We start from the raw sequence: 23,243 nt of genomic DNA, 5'->3' as shown, positions 1-23,243 counted from the left end.
AATGGACCAGCTAGACCTAATTGATATCTATAGGACGTTTCACCCCAAAACAATCAATTTCACCTTTTTCTCAATTGCACACGGAACCTTCTCCAGAATAGATCACATCCTGGGCCATAAATCTGGTCTTGGAAAATTCAGAAAAATTGAAATCATTCCAGTCATCTTTTCTGATCACAGTGCAGTAAGATTAGATCTCAATTCCAGGAAAAAAATTGTTAAAAATTCAAACAAATGGAGGCTAAATAACACGCTTCTGAATAACCAACAAATCATAGAAGAAATCAAAAAAGAAATCAAAATATGTATAGAAATGAATGAAAATGAAAACACAACAACCCAAAACCTATGGGATACTGTAAAAGCAGTGCTAAGGGGAAGGTTCATAGCATTACAGGCTTACATCAAGAAACAAGAAAAAAGCCAAATAAATAACCTAACTCTACACCTAAAGCAGTTAGAGAAGGAAGAAATGAAGAATCCCAGGGTCAGCAGAAGGAAAGAAATCTTAAAAATTAGGGCAGAAATAAATGCAAAAGAAACTAAAGAGACCATAGCAAAAATCAACAAAGCTAAAAGCTGGTTTTTTGAAAAAATAAACAAAATTGACAAACCATTAGCAAGACTCATTAAGAAACAAAGAGAGAAGAACCAAATTAACAAAATAAGAAATGAAAAGGGTGAGATCACAACAGACAACACTGAAATACAAAGGATCATAAGAGACTACTACCAGCAGCTCTATGCCAATAAAATGGACAACTTGGATGAAATGGACAAATTCTTAGAAAAGTATAACTTTCCAAAACTGAACCAGGAAGAAATAGATCTTAACAGAACCATCACAAGCAAGGAAATCGAAACTGTAATCAAAAATCTTCCAGGAAACAAAAGCCCAGGACCAGATGGCTTCACAGCTGAATTCTACCAAAAATTTAGAGAAGAGCTAACACCTATCTTACTCAAACTCTTCCAGAAAATTGCAGAAGAAGGTAAAGTTCCAAACTCATTCTATGAGGCCACCATCACCCTAATTCCAAAACCAGACAAAGATGCCACAAAAAAGGAAAACTACAGGCCAATATCATTGATGAACATAGATGCAAAAATCCTTAACAAAATTCTAGCAAACAGAATCCAACAACATATTAAAAAAATCATACACCATGACCAAGTGGGCTTTATCCCAGGAATGCAAGGATTCTTTAATATCCGCAAGTCAATCAATGTAATACACCACATTAACAAATTGAAAGATAAAAACCATATGATTATCTCAATAGATGCAGAGAAAGCCTTGACAAAATTCAACACCCATTTATGATTAAAACTCTCCAGAAAGCAGGAATAGAGGGAACATACCTCAACATAATAAAAGCTATATATGACAAACCCACAGCAAGCATCACCCTCAATGGTGAAAAATTGAAAGCATTTCCACTGAAATCAGGAACAAGACAGGGGTGCCCACTCTCACCACTACTATTCAACATAGTCTTGGAAGTTTTGGCCACAGCAATCAGAGCAGAAAAAGAAGTAAAAGGAATCCAGATAGGAAAAGAAGAAGTGAAACTCTCGCTGTTTGCAGATGACATGATCCTCTACATAGCAAACCCTAAAGACTCTACCAGAAAATTTCTAGAGCTAATCAACGAATATAGTAAAGTTGCAGGATATAAAATTAATACACAGAAATCCCTTGCATTTCTATACACTAACAATGAGAAAACAGAAAGAGAAATTAAGGAAACAATACCATTCACCATTGCAACAAAAAGAATTAAATACTTAGGAGTATATCTACCTAAAGAAACAAAAGACCTGTACATAGAAAACTATAAAACACTGATGAAAGAAATCAAAGAGGACACAAACACATGGAGAAACATACCGTGTTCATGGATTGGAAGAATCAATATTGTCAAAATGGCTATTCTACCCAAAGCAATCTATAGATTCAATGCAAGCCCTATCAAGCTACCAACGGTATTTTTCACAGAACTAGAACAAATAATTTCACAATTTGTATGGAAATACAGAAAACCACGAATAGCCAAAGTAATCTTGAGAAAGAAGAATGGAACTGGAGGAATCACCCTCCCAGACTTCAGGCTCTACTACAAAGCCACAGTCATCAAGACAGTATGGTACTGGCACAAAGACAGAAATATAGATCAATGGAACAGAATAGAAAGCCCAGAGATAAATCCACGAACCTATGGACACCTTATCTTTGACAAAGGAGGCAAGGATATACAATGGAAAAAAGACAACCTCTTTAACAAGTGGTGCTGGGAAAACTGGTCAACCACTTGTAAAAGAATGAAACTAGAACACTTTCTAACACCATACACAAAAATAAACTCAAAATGGATTAAAGATCTAAATGTAAGACCAGAAACTATAAAACTCCTAGAGGAGAACATAGGCAAAACACTCTCTGACATAAATCTCAGCAGGATCCTCTATGACCCACCTCCCAGAATATTGGAAATAAAAGCAAAACTAAACAAATGGGACCTAATGAAACTTAAAAGCTTTTGCACTACAAAGGAAACTATAAGTAAGGTGAAAAGACAGCCCTCAGATTGGGAGAAAATAATAGCAAATGAAGAAACAGACAAAGGATTAATCTCAAAAATATACAAGCAACTCCTGAAGCTCAATTCCAGAAAAATAAATGACCCAATCAAAAAATGGGCCAAAGAACTAAACAGACATTTCTCCAAAGAAGACATACAGATGGCTAACAAACACACGAAAAGATGCTCAACATCACTCATTATTAGAGAAATGCAAATCAAAACCACAATGAGATACCATTACACGCCAGTCAGGATGGCTGCTATCCAAGTCTACAAGCAATAAATGCTGGAGAGGGTGTGGAGAAAAGGGAACCCTCTTACACTGTTGGTGGGAATGCAAACTAGTATAGCCACTATGGAAAACAGTGTGGAGATTTCTTAAAAAGCTGGAAATAGAACTGCCATATGACCCAGCAATACCACTTCTGGGCATACACACCGAGGAAACCAGATCTGAAAGAGACACGTGCACCCCAATGTTCATCGCAGCACTGTTTATAATAGCCAGGACATGGAAGCAGCCTAGATGCCCATCCGCAGATGAATGGATAAGGAAGCTGTGGTACATATACACCATGGAATATTACTCAGCCGTTAAAAAGAATTCATTTGAATCAGTTCTAATGAGATGGACGAAACTGGAGCCCATTATACAGAGTGAAGTAAGCCAGAAAGATAAAGAACATTAAAGCATACTAACACATATATACGGAATTTAGAAAGATGGTAACGATAACCCTATATGCAAAACAGAAAAAGAAACACAGAAGTACAGAACAGACTTTTGAACTCCGTGGGAGAAGGTGAGGGTGGGATGTTTCAAAAGAACAGCATGTATATTATCTATGGTGAATCAGATCACTAGCCCAGGTGGGATGCATGAGACGAGTGCTCGGGCCTGGTGCACTGGGAGGACCCAGAGGAATCGGGTGGAGAGGGACGTGGGAGGGGGGAGGGGGGATCGGGATGGGGAATACGTGTAACTCAATGGCTGATTCGTGTCAATGTATGACAAAACCCACTGAAATGTTGTGAAGTAATTGGCCTCCAACTAATAAAATAAAATTAAAAAAAAAAAAAAAAAAAACCGAAGGAGCATTAAAAAGAAAAAAAGTAGGTTTAACAAACAAACAAGAATATCCATTGTAATGATAAATGCACTAGGTAAAAATTTAACTCAATTATGTAAAAACTCAAGAGACATCCAAAAGAACTCCAAAGCTTAAAGCAATGATTAAAAAAATAACAAGCAAATGTAAACAATAAAATAAGCAGGGATAAACTGAATTAAGATATATATTGAATTGAAAGCTCAAATGAATGACATTAGACAAGGAGGAAACCTTTAAATGATCGAAGGCACAACTACATGACATTATGACTACTACTCTGTATCAAATCACATAATTGAAATATATTTAGAGCAAAAGTTTCAGAAAACAAGAGATGTGATCAATAGTAGCATAATATAAATAGGAGACTTTATTCAGTCCTTACCAAATAAAGTAAACTAAAATTAACAGCACAGTGGACATGAATATGCTTACTTTGATATATAAAACCAGATAGAATGTAATTTACATTCAAGCACTTATGAGAATGCTCAAAAAAGCCGCTACTTATTAAGGTACCAAAACTCTTCAGTAAACAAAAGGTAAACAAAAGTTGTACAAACTACATTTATTATCAGAATGAAAACTAGCTCTTAACACCAAGTAGAAACAGAAAAAAAAATCACTACTTTGAAATTTAACTTTTGCTTCTAAAACACAACTCAAATTAAAAACACTTCAAACACTGCACTTCAAAATCTACATAGCACAGCTCAAGTTCTACTGTTAGGCAATGGTAAAGCCTTACATATATAAACAAACAGGAATGAGATGAAATACACATTCAACTCAAAGTGAGAAAAATCAACAAAAAATAGGGATTTATAGATTAGAAACTAATAAATTACTCATTATATTTACTACTAAACATAAAATTACTAAGTTACTTTTAGCGCGTAGCCAGAAATGACTGAGAAAGCAAGGCAAGTTACAATGAACTTTTCTCCATTTTCTTTTCCAGTTAATCGATCCAATCAATCACACTTGATCTGGAATCCACAAGTCACTCCAAATCAAGCTGAGCAAATATATTTACCAGGGTAAGCGCCTGGAGACCGCCCGCATCGCAGAATTGAAGGGGAGACAGGGGATCTGACATGGAACCTAGCCTTGCTGTTTCCCACGCATGCGCTGCTTACTTCTCCTCTCCCACGCGCTGACTTCCTTCCACAGCCCAGGCCTCCACGCCTGTCAGGTCGCGCCCTCCTCCAGCGCCTCCAGCAGAAATTGCAGAGCGCAGAGCTGGAATCCGGGCAACTGCAAACAAGCCGAGGAGGATGCCTCCGCGTGGATGCCCTCTAGCCGGATTCCCAATTCCACTCTCCGCCTCCTCACTGCCCGCTGAGCCGCGTGAGGCCTGCAGCTACCGCTCCCAGCCAGGGCTGAGTTCAGTCACACCCAGGAGCCAGTTCAGAGGAGCCGCACAAGTCGCCCGCCCGGTCAGGGAAGGGAGCTTGCGTCGGTAATCACTCCAGAACTGAAGTGCAGTGGGTCACACTTGACCCTTACTCGCGGGCGCCGGTTCAGTACCTCTTAAATTCCAGGAGCAGGCCAACACACCTGCGCACGCTCACCAGGCTCGGCGGGAGCCCCCAGCAGCACCCGCGGCCGAAGTATGTACAGTTGACCAGGGGGTGGGGCCTCTCCAGACCCGCCCCTTTCCCAGGCCCCTCCCACTTTGTAGACTTGACACCCAACTCTACTGCCTAAAACCGAGGCCCAACCATAGGGTAGGTGGGAAAACGGCTTGTCAAACTTCTGTGGCTTCCTCCATCTACATCTAAAACTGGCAGAAATCTTTCTTACACGTTTTCACTGCCCCACCTAGCCATCTCCCCTTTCTCCTGGAATCAAAAAGCAGACAGGAATTTGTAGATAGTCAAGATATGAGAAGGGGGACGATTCAGTTTCATGGGCTATGTGTCATGGATATTTGTTAGTTTTAGGCTTCTGATCATTTGAATAACCTTTCTATAATTATAGTTTGGGCTTCCCTGGTAGCTCAGACGGTAAAGCGTCTGCCTACAATACAGGAAACCTGGGTTCGATCCCTGGGTCGGGAAGATACCCTGGAGAAGGATATGGCAACCCGCTCCAGTATTCTTGCCTGGAAAATCCCATGGACTGAGGATCCTGGTAGGCTACAGTCCATGGGGTCGCAAAGAGTCAGACATGACTGAGCGAATTTCACTTTCACTTCTGAATTACAGTCTTCTGTTGAGTGTTGTGGAGAGTTAGAGCCTATCTCTGTCCATAGAAATTGAATGCATCTAATATTAACTGCATTTGTCTGCATTGATGTTAGGACTTAACCAATTAGATACACCCAATCTAGACTTTGCCCTGCCTGTTGAGAAACCTATATGCAAGTCATGAAGCAACAGTTAGAACTGGACATGGAACAACAGACTGGTTCCAAATAGCAAAAGGAGTACGTCAAGGCTGTATATGGTCACTCTGCTTATTTCACTTATATGCAGAGTACATCATGCAAAACGCTGGGCTGGAAGAAACACAAGCTGGAATCAAGATTGCCAGGAAAAATATCAATAACCTCAGATATGCAGATGAAACCACCCTCATGGCAGAAAGTGAAGAGGAACTAAAAAGCCTCTTGATGAAAGTGAAAGAGGAGAGTGAAAAAGTTGGCTTAAAACTCAACATTCAGAAAACTAAGATCATGGCATCTGGTCCCATCACTTCATGGGAAATAGATGGGGAAACAGTGGAAACAGTGTCAGACTTTATTTTTTTTGGCTCCAATATCACTGCAGATGGTGTCTGCAGCCACGAGATTAAAAGACACATACTCCTTGGAAGGAAAGTTATGACAAACCTAGATAGCATATTAAAAAGCAGAGACATTACTTTGCCAACAAAGGTTCATCTAGTCAAGGCTATGGTTTTTCCAGTAGTCATGTATGGATGTGAGAGTTGTGCTTTGAAGAAAGTTGAGTGCCGAAAAATTGATACTTTTGAACTGTGATGGTGGAGAAGACTCTTGAGAGTCCCTTGGACTGCAAGGAGATCCAACCAGTCCATCCTAAAGGAGATCAGTCCTGGGTTTTCATTGGAAGGACTGATGCTGAAGTTGAAACTCTAGTACTTTGGCCACCTCATGTGAAGAGTTGACTCATTGGAAAAGACCCTGATGCTGGGAGGGATTGGGGGCAGGAGGAGAAGGGACGACAGAGGATGAGGTGGCTGCATAGCATCACTGACTTGATGGACATGAGTTTGAGTAAAATCTTGGAGATGGTGATGGACAGGGAGGCGTGGTGTGCTGCGATTCATGGGGTCACCGAGAGTCAGACAGGACTCAGTGACTGAACTGAACTGAACTGAACTGACTTGAAAAAGCAAGAGCATTAGTTCCTTTGTTTTTTCAAAAACAGACTTTATTTTTCAGGTCAGTTTTAGAGTTAATGAAAAAATGAGAAGCTATAGTACAGCGTACGTGAACCGTGAACTTCCAGATGTTCAAGCAGGATTTAGAAAAGGCAGAGGAACCAGAGATCAAATTGCTAACATCAGCTGGATCATTGAAAAAGCCAGAGAGTTCCAGAAAAACATCTATTTCTGCTGTATTGACTATGCCAAAGCCTTTGACTGTGTGGATCACAATAAACTGTGGAAAATTCTGAAAGAGATGGGAATAACAGACCACCTGACCTGCCTCCTGAGAAATGTGTGCAGGTCAAGAAGCAACACTTAGAACTGGAAATGGAACAACAGACTGGTTCCAAATAAGAAAAGGAGTACGTCAAGACTGTATGTTGTCACCCTGCTTATTTAACTTGTATGCAGAGTACATCATGAGAAATGCTGGACTAGATGAAGCACAAGCTGGAATCAAGTTTGCTGGGAGAAATATCAATAACCTCAGATATGCAGATGACACCATCCTTATGGCAGAAAGTGAAGAACTAAAGAAGCTCTTGATGAAAGTGAAAGAGGACAGTGGAAAAGTTGGCTTAAAACTCAACATTCAGAAAACAAAGATCATTCCATCACTTCATGGCAAATAGATGGGGAATCAATGGAAACAGTGTCAGACTTTATATTTTTGGGCTCCAAAATCAATGCAGATAGTGACTGTAGCCATGAAATTAATAGATGCTTACTCCTTGGAAGGAAAGTTATGACCAGCCTAGACAGCATATTAAACAGTAGAGACATTACTTTGCCAACAAAGGTCCATCTAGTCAAGGCTATGTTTTTTCCAATAGTCATGTATGGATATGCGAGTTGGACTATAAAAAAGCTGAGTGTTGAAGAATTGATGCTTTTGAACTGTGGTGTTGGAGAAGACTCTTAAGAGTCCCTTGAACTGCAAGGAGATCCAACCAGTCCATCTTAGAGGAAATCAGTCCTGAATATTCATTGGAAGGACTGATGCTAAAGCTGAAACTGCAATATTTTGGCCACTTGATGGGAAGAACTGCCTCATTTGAAAAGACCCTGGTTCTGGGAATGATTAAAGGTGGGAGGAGAAGGGGATGACAGAGGATTAAATGGTTGGATGGCATCACCAACTCGATGGACAGGAGTTTGCGTAGGCTCTGGGAGTTGGTGATGGACAGGGAAGCCTGGCGTGCTGCAATCCATGGGGTCGTAAAGTCAGACATGACTGAGTGACTGAACTGAACTGATAATAAAGCGAATTCCCAGATACCTCCCCATAATTTTTCCCATTATTGACCTTGTTTTTGTCCTGTTGCTCAGTTGTGTCCAACTCTTTGTGACCCATAAACTGCAGCAGCATGCAGGGCTATCCTGTTTTTCACTATCTCCCAGAGTTTGCTCAAACTCATGTCCACTGAGTCAGTGATGCCATCCAATCATCTCATCCTCCTTCACCCCCTTCTCCTCCTACCCTCAATCTTCCCCAGTCGTTAGAGTCTTTTCCAATGAATTGGCCCTTCACATCAGGTGGCCAAAGTATTGAAGTTTAAACTTCAGCATCAGTCCTTCCAATGAATATTCAGTGTTGATTTCCTTTAGGATTGACTGGTTGGGTCTCCTTGCTGTCCAAGGGACTCTCAAGAGTCTTCTCCAGTACCACAGTATGGAAGCATCATTTCTTTGGTGCTCAGCCTTCTTTATGGTCCAACTCTCACATCCATACATGACTACAGGAAAAAACGTAGCTTTGACTATATGGATCTTTGTAGGCAAAGTGACTTCTCTGCTTTTTTGTATGCTGTCTAGGTTTGTCATAGCTTTTCTTCCAAGGATCAAGAGCCTTTTAATTTCATGACTTCAGTCACTGTCCACAGTCCATTGTTGTTATTTACATTATTATGGCACATCTGCCACAATTAAGAATATAAGAATGATACCTTATTATTAACTAAACTTTACACTTTGCTTGGACTTCCTTAAGTTTTCTTTTTTATCCTTTTTTTCTGATCCAGGATTCTACTCAGGATACCATATTACATTAAGTTGTCATGTCTCCTTGGACTCCTCCTGGCTGTTACAGTCTCTCAGATTTGTTTTTGAGGACCTTTAAAGTTTTGAGGAGTAAAGGTTATACATTTTACAGGAAGCCCATGTATGAGAATTTGTCTGATAATTTTCTCCTGATTAGACTGAGGTTATGGGTTTGAAGATCTTCGATCATAAAGTGCTGTTTCCATCACATCATCTCAAGGGAACACACTGCCAACGGGATTTAACACTATTTATGGTAACCTTGAGCACTTGGTTGAGGTTGTTTGAGTAATTTCTTTTTTTCTATCAGCGGTAGAGGAAGCCGCGCTATTCCAATTTCCAGATTCAGCGAATTGCTGCGCCAGCCTGAAGACGGTATTGACTGTGTAAGCTGCGCCCCCTAGTGCTGAATGCCAGTGATGTCCTCACTAACCTGTGCGCGCACGCGTGCGTGCAGTTACTTCAGTGGTGTCTGACTCTGTGACCCTGCGGACTGTAGCCCACCAGGCTCCTCTGTGCATGGGATTCTGACCCAGTCTGTGAAAAATGAATTAGACCTGTGGTTCTGGCTGAAGGTAGGAATATTATTCAGTATTTTTTCTTTTTAGCTTAAATCATACATAGTCAGTTTCTGTTACTTGCTCCTAAAACCCTGACTGATACATCATCTTTATTATAATTCTTTAGAAGCTTCTTGGTCCTTTATCCCCGTCTCCCTCCATAGCAGGAGAGCTAGTGGTTTTCATTGGTAATGTGAAAGAGCCCTACAGACCTCTATTTGAATGGGAGGGAGCATGATTCTCTCCGAGCGTTAGTGATCCATTGCTGTATCGCAAACCATCTCAAAACTTAGTGCCTTAAAGCAGCAGTCATTTTATTTGTTCAGGATTCTGTGGTTTCGCAATTTGGAAAGTGGGGATGACAACTATTGGCAACGACAATATTTAAGATATGACCACGGTTGAAATCATTGAAGGAATGAAGATCAAATAATTATGAGAATGCAAAGTATCTGAATATTTCATTCTGTGTGAAAAGTAAAGTAGCCAAGAGCTTTAAAAAGAGCAGTGTGTTAGGGAAAGTGGCAGTGAGTATGGGGTTAAGGTCTGAAGGAAAAGGGAAGGGGCCTAGAAATCTAAAAAAATTAAATAAATAAATTAAAAGCCCACAATCCCACTTTCACAGTCATATCTTATTTCTTCCTTTGCCTTCATGGCAAAACTTCTCCAAATTAGTGTCTGCATTTTCTGTGTACATTTTCTGTTTTTTTTTTCTCCAGTTACTGAATTAGATTTCATCTGGATCATCACTGGCAGCCAAGTCACAAACTTCAACTATTAAATTTTTGTCCTTTTCTATGTCACCTCAATTATCACAAGCTTGAATAGGGGTTTTCTCTGATCCTTATTCTTCAATTAGAGTTTGTCTATTGTAGTGCCATTCTAGTAATTTTAAAAAGATAGTAGCAAGTGCAAAAATGTGTATGAAAACACTTTATGTGTCAGTCATTTCTTTGGGTGTATGGGATACACTTGGATAAGATAAAATGAAATAAGAGCTCAATAAATGTTTTTAAAATGATTGCATGGATACATGAATGAAAGAAATAAGAACTTTAGCTACTAGATATCTCCTCACTGGGGAGATATTCTACTGTGAAATCAATCTGAGGCATGTTGTTCCTGACCCATGTTTATGGTAACTGTGGAATGGTTACCATGGAATCTCCTCTAAATGTGTAACTGATTAAAGTTTGGGTAAAAGAGCCAAGCAGTTGTCAGCCAGTTTATTTAGATTAAGATTTTATTTGGATTAAGATTTATTTGGATTAAGAACCTGAAGTGGATTCCAGAATTGACCATTCTAGAGAAGGTGAACCACAGTGAATTGTAGTTAGAGGCAGCTAAGCTTATGGAGTTACCAGCCTAGAGTTGGATAAACTCCAGTTTCTAAAATTCTAACTCTATTTTACTTTCAGAAGAGATATTCATTGGGTAAACTGGGATCATTCAAAGGAAGGTGATCCGAATGAATATAGGGTACCAAAGGATGTTAGATAAAGGAATTTTAAAAGAACAAGTGGGTGATTGGCTGTGAGAAATGAATTTGGGTAGATATAGAAATTGACTTCAGTGAGTTTTAGTATAGAAGTATAATGAAAAATTATTCTAAGAGGAAAACTAGGGAAAGTTGGTTTGAGATATAGGAAAACTGAAAGAAGATCTTTCTAATAGTAAAAATCTGTCTGTATATGAATGGGAATGATTCTAGAGCACAGGGAGCTAGCTATATCATTCTTATTTAGACAAATGATGGACAATTAATAGAAATATTATAGAATAGTTTAAGCCTCAGACATATGTTTGGATTAGATGACTGAATTCCCTCTTTACTCTGATAATCTGTGATAGATGAACTTTGGGGTAATGAAATAAAAAATTTTCCAGAGCTTTCTGAAAAGAACATCATGAGCTAGGAAGTAGTGTTGCCTCTGGAACCTTTTTACAACTGGAATGCTTTGGGCCATGAATGATCCCAGTATTAAAGACTCTTCCAAACATGTTGATTGTTTTGATCAGACTATTCCTAGGTTTGTATGACTGGGACATCCAAACTTGAAATGTCTTTGAGGTGAAAATAATGTACTCAACTCATATTAGATATTATCTCAGGATAATCCAGTTTAAATCTCTTAGATTCAACAGTGATCATGCTTAAAACATGTTCATGTTAACTGAATTAACCAAAAATTCTCTCAAAATAGCACTTAATACTTTTCATAATCAAGAAGTAACCTAACTTTTCATCCTCTTATTTTTTTCCCTATGTTTAGCACGATATATTCAAAGTTTCTGGAATGCGTCCCATACTTTTATCTTTCTTCCTGGAATGACGTAATTCATAACTGCTGACTGAAATTTTGCTCTTCTTTTAAGGATGTTACCATGCCTCCAAAAGTCGGACCTAAAGTCACCATCTCTGAGAAAATGACTTTCTTCTGGCCAGTTTCCTGAGAGCTCCTTTGACATCCTTGTTTCTCAGGCTATAAATTATGGGGTTCAACATTGGAGTCACCACTGTATAGAACACAGATATTGTTTTATCCCACTGTTTTGTGGTCTTGGAATTTGGCCGCATGTAGGTGAATATTCCTGATCCATAGAAGAGGACAACAACAATGAGGTGGGAGCCACAGGTAAAAAAAGCCTTGAGCCGCCCCTCCCCAGCCTGCATCTGGATCACAGTGGAGATGATATTCCAGTAGGAGACCAGGATCAGGGAGACGGAAGCCAGGAGGATGGCCACACCCATTGCAAAGATGGCCATTTCTGTGATGTAAGTATCTGCTGAAGCCAGCTTCAGGAGGGCAGGGGTTCACAAAAGTAGTGATTGATAATGTTCTGTCCTTGATAAGGGAGTTGGAAAGTAAAGGTGGTATCTACCAGAGCCACTACTGCACCACTGGCCCAGGACCCTGTGGTCAGCTGGAGACACACTTGCTGGTCCTGATGGTGGGGTAGTGCAGGGGCTTGCAGACCGCCACAGACCGGCCATAGGACATCGCTGCCCGCAGAGCGCATTCTGCGCCCCCGACCGGAAGGAAGACAATGACCTGTGTCATGCAGCCCACGAAAGAAATAGTTTTCTTCTTCACCAGGAAGTGGACCAACACTTGAGGGACAATGCTGGTAGAAAAACAGAGATCTGCAAAAGAGAGGTTTCTGAGAAAAAAGTACATGGGCGTGTGAAGTTGAGAATCCATGAAGATGAGAATGATGATAAGCAGGTTTCCAAGCACAGTTAACAGACAAATGAGGAGAAAAAGAATAAACAGCAGGGTCTGGGTCTGTGAGTCCTGTGAAAGGCCAAGGAAGATAAATTCTGCCACAGAAGTGTGGTTTTCTTCTCGCATTGACGTTTATGCTTGTTTCCCTGTTTGGCACAAACGAAAATAACAAACTTTGGGTTTATGCTATTGGGCTTCCCAGGTAGCTCAGTGGTGAAGAATCTACCTGCCATGCAGGAGACACAGTTTCAATCCCTGGGTGGGGAAGATCCCCTGGAGAAGGAAATGGCAACCCTCCCCAGTATTCTTGCCTGGGAAATCCCATGGACAGAAGGAGCCTGACAGGCTATTATCCATGGGATTGCAAAGAGTTGGACTGACTTAAAAGAACAACCTGTAGAAGAGGCTCATTTAAAGCTCAATTTAAAAGCTAATTGGATATTTCTAGCTTTCTGCTCTCCAGCTTGTTCTAATTGATACTAAGTAGAATTTATTCTTATTAGTTGGCTACAATTTAAATCCACTCTATTTTCCCCCCAAATCTCCCAGTGCCACTTATTTACAGATAAAATATGATGTTGCTAAAACCTTCTTGGGTTTTATATGTTCTGCTATGAAGATATTAACAATTTATGTGAACTTTACTGAATGGCTATACACAGATTATTAGGAAATGACTGTGTATACTGTTAGGATTATCACCGTTTGTAAAAACCGTACCACTCACTGTTCAAAACACTATATGTTAAATTATAACACATGCTTGAAAAACATGAAACAGTTTTCAGGCATCAAATTTAATTTGACCTCTTAAAAAACAGCAAACTTTTCTTGGGTTTAAAAATATAGCCTTAGCATATCAATACTAAGGACAATTCTGTTTGGATTAAAGAATATAATAGTAAAACTAAAACAACACAAAAAAGGAAAAATAGGTTTAAGTTGTGATATATGATTAGGATTAGACTTGAAAATCACAAAAGCCTTCTAAAATACCTTGAAGGAGAAGTGTCAAATTTACAACATAAATGGAAAGACTTCAGTGAGATAATAGCATCATGAATAAATTTAAAAGATAAACTACAAACTGAGAAAAATATTTGAGGGAGATATCAGACAAAACTTAAAATACTTTATTACATTATGATTCTATATCAAACACTATGAAAATTGTTGAGTCTAAGAAATAATGGGCCAAGGACATGAACAGACTATTTACAAAGAAAAAAATGCAAATAGCTACAACTGCAAGAAAAAAAATTTAATATTATTATGACTAAGTACAATTACAACAATGAGAGATACAGCTTTTACCTGGGAAATTAGCTGAGGTTTTAATAACAAAAGTCACAACAAAAAATAATAATGTATTTTATTGAGCATTTAACACATATCAGGCATTACTTTAAGGGTTTTATATGATCATATTGTCCTGATAACATCTTGAAGTAGACACTGTCTTATTTTTCAGATGAAAAAACTGAGGCACAAAGAGGTTAAATCACCCAATTAATAAATGGCAGAATTCATTAGCTCTATAATGTATAATGAAAATGCAGAGAAAAGTCAATTTTGTTAAATGTAAGTAGGAAAGTTAGCATAGTATTTCTGAGAAACAGTTTTGTCAAATACATTAAATGACTCAAATCCTCATGCTTTGGTTCTCAGTAGTATGGATAAGGAAGAAACTGTTTTTTACCAGTCCTTTCTCCCCAGGAGGAGTAAAAATCTGATTTGTAACATGAGGCTGTTGATTGGTCCATGTTTACTACTAGGTAGAGTTATTGTGCTTTAAAAGGCCATGCTCACTTCTCTTTCTTCTCTTCTTCCTGAGAATGGACTGTTAAGGTCCCTTACTGGACCTTGAACAAGGTCACGCTTTAGAACTTTACTTGCTCTATTCTTTCATTTTTAACTAGTTCCTTGGTGTACTCATCATCACTTTGTTCTTTTGTATCATGTCACCAGTCAGAGAGTAAGACAATGATACAATATGGATTTAAGCCATAAGGGAACTTTAAAAGAACTTTAGACTAGACCACGTAGCCCAATCCATGCTCCTCAGAACTCTGAACTTCAGTGGCATTAGAGACTCACCTGATTAATAAAAAGTGGCATCTTAGTTTTCATTATTTCATGTTTCTTTTGTAGAATTCTAAAGGGAGGAATGATTAGGAATAGAGTAGTATTAAGACCTCCTAAGTCTAATATAAGACCTCCTAAGGCGGCTGAGAGGAGCAACCCCATGTTCAAGGTAAGGAGCAGCGGCTGCGCTTTGCTGGAGCAGCTGTAAAGACATACCCCAGGTCCAAGGTAAGAGAAACCCAAGTAAGACGGTAGGTGTTGCGAGAGGGCATCACAGGGCAGACACACTGAAACACAATCACAGAAAACTAGCCCATCTGATCACAGGACCACAGCCTTGTCTAACTCAATGAAACTAAGCCCTGCCGTGTGGGGCCACCCGAGACAGACAGGTCATGTTGGAGAGGTCTGACAGAATGTGGTCCACTGGAGAAGGGAATGGCAAACCACTTCAGTATTCTTGCCTTGAGAACCCCATGAACAATATGAAAAGGCAAAATGATAGGATACTGAAAGAGGAACTCCCCAGGTCTGTAGGTGCCCAATATGCTACTGGAGATCAGTGGAGAAATAACTCCAGAAAGAATGAAGGGATGGAGCCAAAGCAAAAACAATACCCAGTTGTGGATGTGACTGGTGATGGAAGCAAGGTCCAATGCTGTAAAGAGCAATATTGCACAGGAACCTGGAATGTTAGGTCCATGAATCAAGGCAAATTGAAAGTGGTCAAACAGGAGACGGCAAGAGTGAATGTCAACATTCTAGGAATCAGTGAACTAAAATGGACTGGAGTGGGTGAATTTAACTCAGATGACCATTATATCTACTACTGTGGGCAGGAATAACTTAGAAGAAATGGAGTAGCCATCATGGTCAACAAAAAAGTCTGAAATGCAGTACTTGGATGCAGTCTCAAAAATGACAGAAGGATCTCTTGTTCATTTCCAAGGAAACCCATTCAATAGCATGGTAATCCAAGCCTATGCCCCAACAAGTAACTCTGAAGAAACTGAAGTTGAACGGTTCTATGAAGACCTGCAAGATCTGTTAGAACTAAGACCCCAAAAAGATGTCCTTTTCATTATATGGGACTGGAATGCAAAAGTAGGAAGTCAAGAAACACCTGGAGTAACAGGCAAAATTGGCCTTGGAGTATGGAATGAAGCAGGGCAAAGGCTAATAGAGTTTTGCTAAGAGAACGCACTGGTCATAGCAAACACCCTCTTCCAACAACACAAGAGAAGACTTTACACATGGACATCACCAGATGGTCAACACCGAAATCAGATTGCTTATATTCTTTGTAGCCAAAGATGGAGAAGCTCTATACAGTCAGCAAAAACAAGACTGGGAGCTGACTGTGGCTCAGATCATGAACTCCTTATTGTCAAATTCAGACTTAAATTGAAGAAAGTGGGGATAACCACTAGACCATTCAGGTATGACCTAAATCAAATCCCTTATGACTATACAGTGGAAGTGAGAAATAGGCTTAAGGGACAGGATCTGATAGACAGTGTGCCTGTTGAACTTTGGACGGAGGTTCGTGACATTGTACAGGAGACAGGGAGCAAGACCATCCCCATGGAAAAGAAATGCAAAAAGGTAAAATGGTTGTCTGAGGAGGCCTTACAAATAGCTGTGAAAAGAAGAGAAGTGAAAAGCAAAGGAGAAAAGGAAAGATATTCCCATTTGAATGCAGAGTTTCAAAGAATAGCAAGGAGAGATAAGAAAGCCTTCCTCAGCAATCAGTGCAAAGAAATAGAGGAAAACAACAGAATGGGAAAGACTAGAGATCTCTTGAAGAAAATTAGAGATACCAAGGGAACATTTCATGCAAAGATGGGTTCGATAAAGGACAGAAATGGTATGGACCTAACAGAAGCAGAAGATATTAAGAAGAGGTGGCAAAAACATACAGAAGAACTGTACAAAAAAGATCTTCATGAGCTAGATAATCACGATGCTGTTATCACTCACCTAGAGCCAGACATCCTGGAATGTGAAGTCAAGTGGGCCTTATAAAGCATCCCTACGAACAAAGCTAGTGGAGGTGATGGAATTCCAGTTAAACTATTTCAAATCCTGAAAGATGACGCTGTGAAAGTGCTGCATTCAATATGCCAGCAAATTTGGAAAACTCAGCAGTGGCCACAGGACTGGAAAAGATCAGCTTTCATTCCAACCCCAAAGAAAGGCAATGCCAAAGAATGCTCAAACTACTGGACAATTGCACTCATCTCACACACTAGTAAAGTAATGCTCAAAATTCTCCAAGCTGAAGCCAGGCTTCAGCAATATATGAACTGTGAACTTCCAGATGTTCAAACTGGTTTTAGGAAAGGCAGAGGAACCAGAGATCAAATTGCCAATATCTGCTGGATCATCAAAAAAGCAAGAGAGTTCCAGAAAAACATATATTTCTGCTGCATTGACTATGCCAAAGTCTTTGACTGTGTGGATCACAATAAATTGTGGAAAATTCTAAAAGAGATGGGAATATCAGACCACCTGACCTGCCTCTTGAGAAACCTGTATGCAGGTCAGGAAGCAACAGTTAGAACTGGACATGGAACAACAGACTGGTTCCAAATAGCAAAAGGAGTACGTCAAGGCTATATATTGCCACCCTGCTTATTTAACTTATATGCAGAATACATCATGAGAAACACTGGTCGGGAAGAAGCACAAGCTGGAATCAAGATTCCCGGGAGAAACATCAATAACCTCAGATATGCAGATGACACCACCCTTATGGCAGAAAGTGAAGAAGAACTAAAGAGCCTTTTGATGAAAGTGAAAGAGGAGAGTGAAAAAGTTGGCTTAAAGCTCAACATTCAGAAAACTAAGATCATGACATCTGGTCCCATCACTTCATGGCAAATAGATGGGGAGACAGTGGAAACAGTGCCAGACATTATTTTTTGGGGCTCCAAAATCACTGCAGATGGTGACTTCAGCCATGAAATTAAAAGATGCTTACTCCTTGGAAGGAAAGTTATGACCAACCTAGACAGCATATTAAAAAACAGAGACATTACTTTGCCAGTGAAGATCCATCTAGTCAAGGCTATGGTTTTTCCAGTAGTCATGTATGGATGTTAGAGTTGGACTGTGAAGAAAGCTGAGAGCTGAATAATTGATGCTTTTGAACTGCGGTGTTGGAGAAGACTCTTTAGAGTCTCTTGGATTGCAAGCAGATCCAACCAGTCCATCCTAAAGGAGATCAGTCTTGGGTGTTGATTGGAAGGCCTGATGCTGAAACTGAAACTGCAATACTTTGGCCACCTCATGTGAAGAGTTGACTCATTGGAAAAGACCCTGATGCTGGGAGGGATTGGGGGCAGGAGGAGAAGGGGACGACAGAGGATGAGTTGGCTGGATGGCATCACCAACTTGATGGGTATGAGTTTGAGCAAACTCCGGGAGTTTGTGATGGACAGGGAGGCCTCGTGTGCTGCGATTGATGGGGTCGCAAAGAGTCAGACACGACTGAGCGACGGAACTGAACTGAACTGAAGCCTAATATCTTCTAACACTCCCAAATATTATCCCAAATTCTAAATCCAACTTTAGGAATCCATTCTAAATAGATACTCTAAATTTCAGAAAATATTCACAAGACAATATATTCTCATATCACATAGTGAAATAATGCTTAAAAACAAACATTCAGACATAACGAAGCCCAAAATAAACCCCCACATATATGGTTAATAAGATGCCAAGAATATATAATGGGGAAAGGATAGTCTCTTCAATAAATGGTGTTGGGAAAACTGGATATTCACACACCAAGGAATTAAATTGGACCTTTATCTCACACAGTATAAAAATTAACTCAAAATGAAGACTTAACTCCTGGAAGAAAGTATGGGGGAAAACTTCTGGACATTAGTCGTGGTGATGGTTCCTGGATATGACAGTAAAAGCACAAGCAACCAAGGCAAAGCAGACAGGTGAAAGAAACTACATCCAAAGCCTCTACATTCCACAGCAAACACTTAACAAAATGAAAAGGTAACCTATGGAATGGGAGAAAATATTTGCAAACCATCTACCAGAAAAAAGTTCATGTTTAAAGTATATAAGGCAATCATACACACAATGCCAAAAGAGCAAATAACACAATTAAAATATGGACTAAAGAACTGAAAAGACATTTTTCCAAGAAGACATACAAATGGCCAACAGGTACCTGAAAAAATGCTCAACATCACTAATCAACATCAAAATGTAGATCAAAACCACAATGATTACCTCATCCTTGTTAGGATGGCTATTATTAAAAAAAAAAAAACAGATATAATAAGTGTCAGTAAAAATGTAGAGGAAAGGGAACACTTCAACACTGTGGGAATGTAAATTGTAGCAGGTATTATGGAAAACATCATGAAAGTTTCTCAAAAAACTGAAAATAGAACTATCCTATAATCCAGCAATTTTACTCCTGGGTATATATCCAAAGAAAATAAAAACACTAATTTGAAAAGATAAGTGCACTCTGATGTTCATAGCAGCATTATTTATCAATATATAGAACAAATCTTAACATCCGTCAACACAAATGAACGGATAAAGAAGATGTAGTATATACACACAGAGGAAGATTACTCAGCCTTAAAAATAATGAAATTCTGCCATTTGCAACAAGATGGATGGACCTAGAAGGTGTCAAGTGAAATATGTCAGAGAAAGACAAATACTGTATGACTTCACTTATATGTGGAATCCAAGAAATAAGACAAATGAAGGAATATAACAAAACAGAAATAGACTCACAGATCTAGAGAACAAACTCGTGGTCACTGAAGGGGAGAAAGACAGAGGGAAGAAGTAGGAGATTAAGAGGAACCAAATACTGTGCATAAATGAGCTACATGGATATATTTTACAGCACAGAGAATATACTCAACATTTTATAGTAAATTTAGACTATAATCTATATATTAAAACACTGAATCACTGGGTTGTACACCTGAAGCTAATATAATATCATAAATCAAGTATACCTCAATAAAAAATGGATAAAGAAAATGTTGGATATACACACAGTGGAACATTATTCACCCTTAAAAAGAAGGAAATCCTGCTATTTGTGATGACATGGATAAACTGAGTCCTAAGTGAAATAAGCCAGACACAGAAGTCCAAATACATAATATCACTTATATGAGGAATATGAAATAATCAAACTCATAGAAGCAGAGGTTTGCCAGGGTCTGTGGGGAGGAGGAAATGGGAAAGCATTAGTCAAACGATACGAAATTTCAGTTACACAAGATGAGTCCTAGAGATGTACTGTATAGCATAGTTCTTGTAGTTATTCAAAGAAATATTTCCTTTTCCAGTTATTTTTGAAATTCCACAGGGAATAATTTACCTGTTCTCAGCAGGCTCAGCTTCAAAGTCAAATCTGTCATTTTCTTTTTTCCGTTTTCTTGTCTAGGTGTTATCTGAGCCCCATTTCTTCTATACCCTACAAATAATGATTATCAATAATGATAATGAGGACAATAATCTTCCATTGGTGTGAGAGAGAGAAAGAATATCTTCCAGGTGGTGCTAATGGGAAAGAATCCGCCTGCCAATGCAGGAGATGCAAGTTCGATCCCTGGGTGGGGAAGATCCCCTGGAGGAGGAAATGGCAACCCACTCCAGTGTTCTTGGCTGGAAAATTCCATGGGCAGAGGATCCTGATGCATTACAGAACATGCGGTTGCAAAAGAGTCACACAGACACACACACACACACACACACACACACACACATATATTCAGAATATATAGAAAATATTGAACAAAATTTTCCAAAATGTTGAGAGCAGTTTACCCCAGGTACTGAAATTTTGGGTGACTTATTTTTCTTCTTTTCTAATACTGTGATGCTTTAAAGTTGTTCTTTAAAAGGCCACATAGTTACAATATAGGAAAAAATATGAAAATAGGAAAATCTTAGTATTTAACTGAGGATGCTTTAAACTAAAGTCATTTTACTGCTTCTACTTTCAGTCTTGATAAAATAAGTGGTATAGAACTAGCCATCTTGCTGGAAGCAAATGTAAAACAAAATATATAGCAATCATTTTTCAGATGTTGGACAACAGCCAACTCAGAATATAATCCTGTATAAGAAGATTAGCAAAGGTGAAAATAGATTGAAGCCACCCAATGTATATTGGAGAGTGGGGCAAACAGATTTGAAGTATGTAGCATGTACATTTACCAAAATCTCTCTGGAAGGTAATCTCAAAATATTACAAAATTCTAAAATAGGCTTATCTTTTTTCTGAACAATGCTAATTTTAGGTCTTTATATTTTGGAAGTCATTATAGATATTCAAAATCCTTGTCTCAAATGATATTCACATATAGAATTGTTTCCAGAAGAAAAAAAGCACTTAAAGTCTAACAATGGGTGATATGTTAAATAAATTCTAGATTTACTATTTAATGTAATCAATAAAGCACAGAGAAACAGGTAAGAGTAAAGATGTCTGAGTCACATACAGATAAGTTGGATCCTTTCCTCCTCATTTCTTAACTCCATATCCCTGGACAATTTACGTATCTCTTGCTTGCGTGTGACAGTTTCCTAATGTAGAATGGACATAGCACAAATTCACTGTATGATTATAAAGATTAAATGAAGAACTTAATGGAAAATAGTTTGCTCAATGTCTGGCAACTACATTAAAGAAATGCCTGCCTACCATTAGGGTGATGATGATGATGCAATAAACCATTAAAATGTAAGTAGATCTATATTTTCCATAGGAAGATGTCTGACACTGTTGCATCAAAAAAGTAGGCTGCAGAACAACATGTATGTGTGTGTATCTCAATGAATCCTTTAAATAATACCCTTATCACATTGATAAACCACACACAGCAAAACTAAGAATTCAGGTAGAAACTGTACAGTACATATGAAGGATGGTTATCTATCTAAGGTGGGATTTGTACATTTAACATACGTGTGTGTATATATGTGGATTGGGGAAGAATTTGGTTTAATCTCCAAGCAGAAAGAGAGAGTACTAAATGAGTGAAAAAAAGAGCCAAATAAGATGAAATGTAGTATCATTTATATTCCAAGGAAGGTCAGGGAAAATTATTCTTTTACACTCTAAATTTTCATATAACTTTGTCAATTTGACTAAATAATTCTCTTAAATACAGATAGAAAATGAGGAAGCAGAAATGGATGGGAAAAAATATTAATGGGAATATAAATTAGAAGAAAGTAGGGAGGGGAGGCTGAGCATAGAGGACAGGAAGCCAGAGATGTGGAGAAAAGCAGAAGGAGGAAGGGGCCACAGGAGGAGATCTGTAAGTCTGGCTCTTTTCCCAAACAAAAAAGACAGGCAGTGAACCTTTTATACCTCGGAGGCCCTAATGACATCATAACCAGTATGGTCTTTCCAGATATCTTCTCTTAGTGAGTTAATCTTATGTACACACAACTGCAAATTTGGGAATGACTTCTTGTCATACACAGATAACGATGCTATGCGTACCTACTCAGTCAACTTCACAAGCAATATTTCACACAAACACACAGAGAGCTACACATCACAGATATAGTCACATGAGTATTTTGTATTCTTACATACTTACTCTCATAGCCCCCAAATCTTTACCGTAACAAAAGGAGTCACAGAGTAAGTATTCGGCCAACTGGATACTGACCGAGGCTGCGTCATATAGGAAGTCACCGTGCCTGACTCGTATGAGAAGATTATTGGAATATGAGGCATACGTGTGATGACCCAGCAGTGGAGGCTAGAGTCCTCCTCCTACTGGAAGGACAGCGCTGACTGTAGCTTTCCTCCATCTGCTCTGACTCATCAAGGGGATTGGAGGCGGCAGTACTAGCATTCCCAGAACAGTGTATCATACAATCAGGCTCCTTCACATCTCCTACACCCAGAGCATGTTCACAGCAAGAAACTCTTGAAGGGGCTCCTCAAAGCAAGATTCCCAGTATTCTTCCTGCTCCCTGCCTATTCAAGAGGAGATGGTAGAAAAAAATGCAAGCTGGGGGAACAGTGAAGACCAAAGGGCTGATAGCAGAGGGCAGGGGAGAATCAAACAGTTTTTCAACAGCAAGAGGGAAGTCATGTGACCTCTCTGGAAACAACCTTATCCCAGAAGGAGAAATTTTGGAAGAGGATTTGGGGCTGGGATTCTTGAGGAGAAGACTGGAAATAGAATTGTCTCTGGGAGTCTAGCAAGG

The 23,243-nt window shown here is 39.1% G+C and overlaps 1 pseudogene; it reads right to left on the bottom strand.

Moving 5' to 3' along the window:
* Positions 1-12,103: 12,103 nt before the first annotated feature.
* Positions 12,104-13,088, bottom strand: LOC136175907 (olfactory receptor 2D3-like; annotated as a pseudogene).
* Between the last annotated feature and the right edge of the window lie 10,155 nt (positions 13,089-23,243).

This window comes from Muntiacus reevesi, chromosome 9 (genome assembly GCF_963930625.1).
Source record: "Muntiacus reevesi chromosome 9, mMunRee1.1, whole genome shotgun sequence".
NCBI lineage: Eukaryota > Metazoa > Chordata > Mammalia > Artiodactyla > Cervidae > Muntiacus > Muntiacus reevesi.
The sequence above is the reverse complement of the archived record's forward strand: the minus strand, read 5'-3'. Positions and strand labels throughout refer to the sequence as shown.